Genomic DNA, 6,688 nt, shown 5'->3' with positions numbered 1-6,688 from the left:
AGCCATGACAATAAGATACTTACGCGTCGATGGCGATGTACTTTCGTCGCTTCAACGGCCCGAAGATATTGCTGCCGCTAGGGGATCCTTTCTTCTTACGGAGCTCCTCTAAGTCCACACAAAGACGACCGAAGCGCTGGACGTGACGGCCGGTGCGCGGCGGGGCCGAAGAAGAGCTGGGAAGGACAGCTTCAGGGGTGCCCGGCTGCAGGGAACAGCCGAGCGTCATCTCACCACAACCTCCCGAGGCTCCTGGAGCCTTGGCCTCGGGAGCCGCATGTCGCGTCTCCTCAGTGACCGATGCCTCAGGAGAGGGGTCGCAAGCTCCCGAGGACGACGCCCCAGGATCACTACTCAGCATGTGCTCCTCAGCACTCGAGCCACCGGCCCCCGTCGGAGCTCGCCCTCCTGCACCCTCACCTGGGGCGAGCTCGGCACCGGCGGCGAGGAAGGGAACCACGTCGACGGGGTTCTCGCGGGACCCCACCAGGCCGATTGGGTGCAGCCCCCACTCATCAAAGGAAGGCATGCTCGCGGAAAATGCGGCTTTGTTCTCGCAGCGGTACAGCAGGCAACTATTCCTGGGCATGTCGTCCGGCAGAGGGACACCCGATAGGACCATGAGCACCGTTTGCCGCATCGTAAGAGGAAGCCCCTTATCCTGAAACCTCATATGGTCCTGACTGCTGAGCAAGTCCCACATTGGGCGGGAATTGCGCTGAAGCGACGCGACTCGGCGCTTGACGAACTCCTTCACCACCATAGGCGCAGTCACGCCGCGGTCCTTCAGCCCCCTCAGCCTAGCCCAGACGGGAGCAAGGCGGGGGCTCGTGAGCTTCTCGTGGCCCCAACTGGAGTTGGGAACAGCGGGCCCTGGCGGAGCATCAAGCAGAGGGCTGAGCACGCCGGCATAGATAAACACCCACCGTGTCCGAAACTCACTCATGGATGAAGGAAGCTCGAAGTCAATCCTTGCGCCTGCTGTCGCGGCCACGACCTGGAAGCTCACGCACCCCGAGCTCTGCCGGGGACCGGTCAGATGCAATGAGAAGAAATGGTAGAGGAAGGCCACCGAGGGAGCGATGCCCACCATGGCTTCGCACAAGAAGGCGGAAACAACAAGAAGGGTCACAGATTGAGGGTCAAGGTGCAGCATGTGGATCTGATAATGCTCGAGCACCACGTTGAAGAAGGCAGAGAAGGGAGGAATCAGGCCAGCCCAGAGGGCGTCTATAAAGATTGGGACTTCAGTGGCTGCCCGAGCCGTACGAGTGTGAGACGCAGGCCAAGCCACCGTCTCTCCCCACTCGTTGAAGCTAGAAGCAAGCATCGGACGCACCTTGTCCATGGCCTCATCGTTGAGCACTCGGGATCGACCTAGCGTCGGCTCGACGGCCGGAGGAGCGCTTAGCGGAGACAAGGGCTTCTTTCCCTTATCTGCTTGTTTCGGCGCCATGGCAACAAAGCGGGCGGAGGGCAGGTCAGATTGGAGAAGAGAAACAAATACTCGAGGAAGCAGGCAGACTGGGGAAGCGAGGCGCAGACGACAAAGGAATAACTGTGTAAGCTGCGGGGGCCGCATAGCCAGGCGGATTCAAAGGCTTCGTGGGGAAGCGGAGACACCCACGTCCAATCAACCGCCACGCGTCAACCGAGGCCGCGGGCTTTTGGGGCCGCGGCGCTCCGTACTTGACCCTTGGCTTCGCCGCGAAGCCAAGCCCGAGCGCACCTTGGGCCCGGGGGCTACTGTCGGCGTTCCGGGAACGGGTGTCCCCAGACTTGCCTGCCTGCGGCCCATGGCGTGGCTAAGTCAGCGGGCCGTACGGCCCATCTTCATCAACAAGGCATCCAAGACCCTCGCGAGGGGTCAAGCCTCGCGAGGCGGACGACGCAAGACCTCCTCAGGAGTGGCCTAGCCAGGCAGGCTCACGAGGAGCGGAGATATCAAGGCGGGGCAAACCTCACGAGGCTCTCGTGACGTGAGCCATGACGATCGGCGCCAGGCGGGCGCCAGCGGGCGCAGCGTCCTTGTTTCCTATTTGGTGCTAAGGAGGCGAGCGCAGGCGAGGAGTACCGAGGCATCAGGCAAAGGTTGCCATATTGGTGCAACGAGACCAAGACCAAAAGGACGGCAGGACGGAGGTCATCGTGGAGCCCAAGATGGCGTCACCACCAGAGCCTTTCGCAGGCGATGACCACTTTTGTCAGGATAGCTCGTACTAGCTGTCCCCCTTCAAATTCGCCAGCCGTTGTTGGCTCCCTTCCCGCTCAATATTTGGGGAGAGGACCAGGGCCTATATAAGTAGAACTAGCCACCACAGTAGGTGCAACTTAGCCTGATCTGATCTGATCTGATCGAGAGCCTACCCTAGACACAAGAACACCTCAACCTCAGGAGGCTGTTCTTCCCCTTGTACTGTTCATCATCAGCCCAAGAGGCAATCCACCACCACACACTGGAGTAGGGTATTACACCACAACGGTGGCCCGAACCAGTATAAATCTCGTGTTTTCCTGTGTTGCGAGTTCGTCGAGTTCGTCCGCGAGATCTTAGTTTGCTAGGGCGTGGATCGGTAGGAGGGAAAGACTTCGCGCGCACCCCAGAGTTCGAACCTTAAGGGTTTTGCCGGAACCCCACATCCGACAGCACTCAACGTCGGCATGGCATATGTGGTAGACAAAGCACACGTTATGTACGCAAACCTGGATTACGGTGGGCTTCTTCTTCTTCTCCGCCTCCTTTAGAATCTTCTCTCTTTCCAGGACTGTGGTGTACTCAACATCTAGCCCAGCGACCCATTCATCCTTTGAACTGTTGAACATGGGTAGGAAGCGAGCAAGGCATGCTTTCACCGTCACGGTTCCACGTGTGAAGATGACGATGAACTCATCACCGGTGATGGCTCTAACCTGGTACTCAGCGGCGACCATGGAGATTTGGGAGGCCATGGATTTTGGAGGAGGGTTAGGAGAAGTTGAACTGGTGTAATGTGAAAGGACGGGACGACTCGGAGCAAACTATTGTAAGGTAGTAGTAGAAGACGGGGACGAGTCGGGCGTGCGAACAACGTGGGGTTTTTGGCTTGCCCGGTGGATAAACGGCTGCAAGCCCCCAAAGAGTTCTCGAGTACTATGCAGGACCCACTAGATGTCATGTCTACTAGACCCATATCGTAGGCTTGACGGTATAGCTTCTGCCAGTTCGCACGCCATGCCGGCGCGTGGATGTAACGTCACTTAATTCCGTCAACCGTCGTGCCTCCCACGACCTTCGCCTCCCTCGCGCGGTCGCGCCCTTTGAGACTTTGACCGGCTATAAATGAGCAATTTTTTTGCCTAGTCCGCATGCATCATACTCCCTCTGGTCCTTTTTACTTCCGTCAACCGTTTGCAAAGTGTTTGACCAAATTTATACTAAAAATATCAATATCTACAATATTGATTATAATGAGTATAAGAACTACGTTTCATAATGAGTATAAGAATATTGATTTGACATTGTGAATGTTGATACATTTTTCTATAAGTTTGGCCAAAGTAGAGGTACATTGACTTCAGACAAAACTTAAATGCACAATGCAGACTAGTTCCTCCGTCTAGGTGCGTGCCATGTCCTATCTAGTCATCACAACAAGGTTAGCTATTAGAGTACTACTACCTCCCTTCTACTTTAAAGGGCTCGATTCAAAATTTTCACCTACTCTTACCAAGATAGAGGCAGTGGAATAGTTTTTGTAGTATGCAAAAGTACTCAACTAATGCTGTCGTTCTTCACAAAAAATGTGTTTACCAATGAATTATCGCATTGCATGCGTGCATGAACACTAGTTACTCTAACCCCCCTCTCTCCTTTAATTCTTTGCCACATCAGCATGTTTGCTATTCCCGTGTGCATGATACCAGCTAAGATACCACCATTATGGCCAGTCTTAATCATCGCATGCAATAATTTAGTGCACCTTGAAATATGAACATGTGTGGGGCGTGTATGTTTTTAATGACTTGAGACTATACCTAGCCCGGCATGCAAGATGACTTATTATGCACCGTTCCCCATACCTGTAGGAAGCCCGTTCGTCTCCAAATCTTTTCCTCTCCATGTGTGAAAACAAAATTCTTGCTTGACTCTCCTTCTCCCTCCGGCGGTCCCACCACTCCACCTCGTGTGGAAAAAATCTGCATGCATGACTCTCCTCCCCCGCGCTCGTCCAATCCGTTGTGACCAGCAATATTTCCACCCCTTCCCTCCCCCGTAATTTACTCCAACAAATATGCCCACGTAGTTGTTACGTTAATCACGCAACATATCTTACGGGACGCTGCTTCAGTTACTTAACTGCAGGTGCATTGGGTCACTGACATATGGGCCCAACAGGGGTGTAGCCCACATGTCAGTGACGCAACTGGACCTGCAGTTAAGTCAGTGCAGCTCAGTCCATATCTTACGTAGGTGTGCCATTGCTCGCTATAAATACCGCGCCTCCCATGGCATTCGGAAGAACGCTCACGTTCATCGCTATCTGCTCCCCCTCCCTCTAACGTCAACCACCATGGCATCGCCCCTCCCAAGCCCTGGGCACCCCTCGCTGCACCGCGCGGACTGTCACGCATCGTCGTTCTGTTCCTCGCCGCCACTAGTCGAGGAGGACGCGTCGGTGTTCCGCTCCTCGCCACGACGCGTCAAGGTGGACACGTCGAGGTGGACGTGTCGGCATTCCCAATCTCGCCAGCACGCACGTCGGAGGACGCGTCGGCTCCCCGCTACGAGGAGAACGCCACGCCGCCCGCCGAGCCCCCCCAGCCTTGAGGAGCTTTGGAAAGAAATGGATGGCGCCTTGTGGGAGGCTTTGCCTCCGGCAGAGCGTGCCAAAATAAAGGCGGAGAAGAAGGCCGAGGAAGAGAAGTGCGCCGCGGGACAAGCTGCCTGGCAGGCCTATGTCGCGTCCGAGAGAGTCAGGCAATTGTCTCTTTGGCAGAAGGCTCGTGCGAGGGCCGTGAGGGTGGCGGAGGATGCCCGTGCCAAAGCCCTGAGTGTAGTCGGGCCCAAGCGCCTCATCTACGCTTGGCGGTACGTGGACCGGGTGCACACTTCCAGCGAGGAGGAGTACCTGTTGGCGCCGGATCACCACACCGGTGAGATCGCGCTCGCCCACCGGCAAGCCGCGAATCAGCACCTCGCGAGTTGCGATTCTGAGGAAGAGGCGTCGTGTCGGCGCACTGGGAAACGGCCGCGCACCAGGGCACTCGTGGCGCGCCGCAAGCGCTCCTGCGAGCGCCGTGGCTTTTAGTAGGAGTATAATTTAGTTTCATAAGGCGATCTCATTAGTTTTGGGACGCAAATGATAAATCCCGAATGTTCTGGAATTATTAGCGTCCTTAATTAAGTATGTAAAAGGGAAAGTTTGGAAACCTTGTGTATCCGTACGCATTTTGTAAGTACGTGCATATAGCACAAACTTTACTATATACTATCGCACTACACGTCTCTCTCTCTATATGCTTGCAGACTGTGCTACTCCCTCCCTCCAGGTGAATAAGTCATCTTTGGTTGTGCACCATGACCAAGGAGGGAAGACTTATACACCTAGGCGGAGGGAGTACTACTATTACTTATGTACGTGCAAATGCACGTTTTAACATTACGATGCGTTTTTTTGTAAAAGTAGAAAAACAGCACTAGTCAAGCTTGTGAAACGATTCAATGCAAAACAAATGCAAAAATGCTCGTTTGATTGTTTACTTTTAGCTTCCTTCTCTGTGGTTATTTCTCTCTCGTACTTTGTACGGAGTATCTCACTGGTCGGAAAGGCATGCAAATTCCCAAACCGCTTCCTACACCCTGTATCGAATTTTTAGCCTAACAAGTTGTGCCGTGCAATTGGAATTCCAACTTGAGTACTACTACTAGTAGGAGTACCAGGGGCCAGTTCTTTTAGGCTTCTAGATTAGTAATCCCATAACTACTACATCCGTCCTGGTTTATTGGTCCCCATTGTAATCTGTGTCAAATTTTGATCATAAATTTAACTAATGAAATGTTAGTGCATGTCACATGCACTAACATTTTATTAGTTAAATCTTTGGTCAAAATTTAGCACAAATTACAATGGTGACGAATAAACCAGGACGGAGGTACTAGTAGTAGTTTAGAAGCCCAAATAAATGAGTGAGGCGCCTTAATGTTACGCTCCACTGTGAATAGTCTTATGGGAAAAGCTGGGGAAGAGATGGCTTATTTTTTAAGCCGCCAAAAGAACTGGCCCTAGGAGTAGTAGCTAGGGATACTAGGAGTAGTAGTTAGGGATCGAGTGTGCGAGATGAACCGGAGAAAGTAAATGCAGAGAGATGAAATGCAAAAAAGACGGAGGGATGTGATGGTTGCTTGTTCGTTTATTTTACCAGGCCACTTATTACTGGGAGTAGTTGGGTTTTGTGATATGACGGCTTTACTGCCGCGCCACGAGCGGGGTGAGACTCCCGTGCAGCGCCGCCCTCTACACTAGTACTACATCGGTCGTGGTTTACCCCCCATTGAATTTGACTGAAGATTTAACTGACCAAATGTTAGTGCATGTCAACAAAAACAATATCGTTGGATTCGTATTTGAACATAGTTTTCAATGATATAGTTTTAGGTGACATGCATCAGCATTTATCATACTATATATAATGTTAGTTCAATTTTTGG

The sequence above is a fragment of the Aegilops tauschii genome, chromosome 6 (assembly GCF_002575655.3).
Source record: "Aegilops tauschii subsp. strangulata cultivar AL8/78 chromosome 6, Aet v6.0, whole genome shotgun sequence".
Taxonomy (NCBI): Eukaryota; Viridiplantae; Streptophyta; class Magnoliopsida; order Poales; family Poaceae; genus Aegilops; species Aegilops tauschii.
This window is presented reverse-complemented; position numbering follows the sequence as displayed.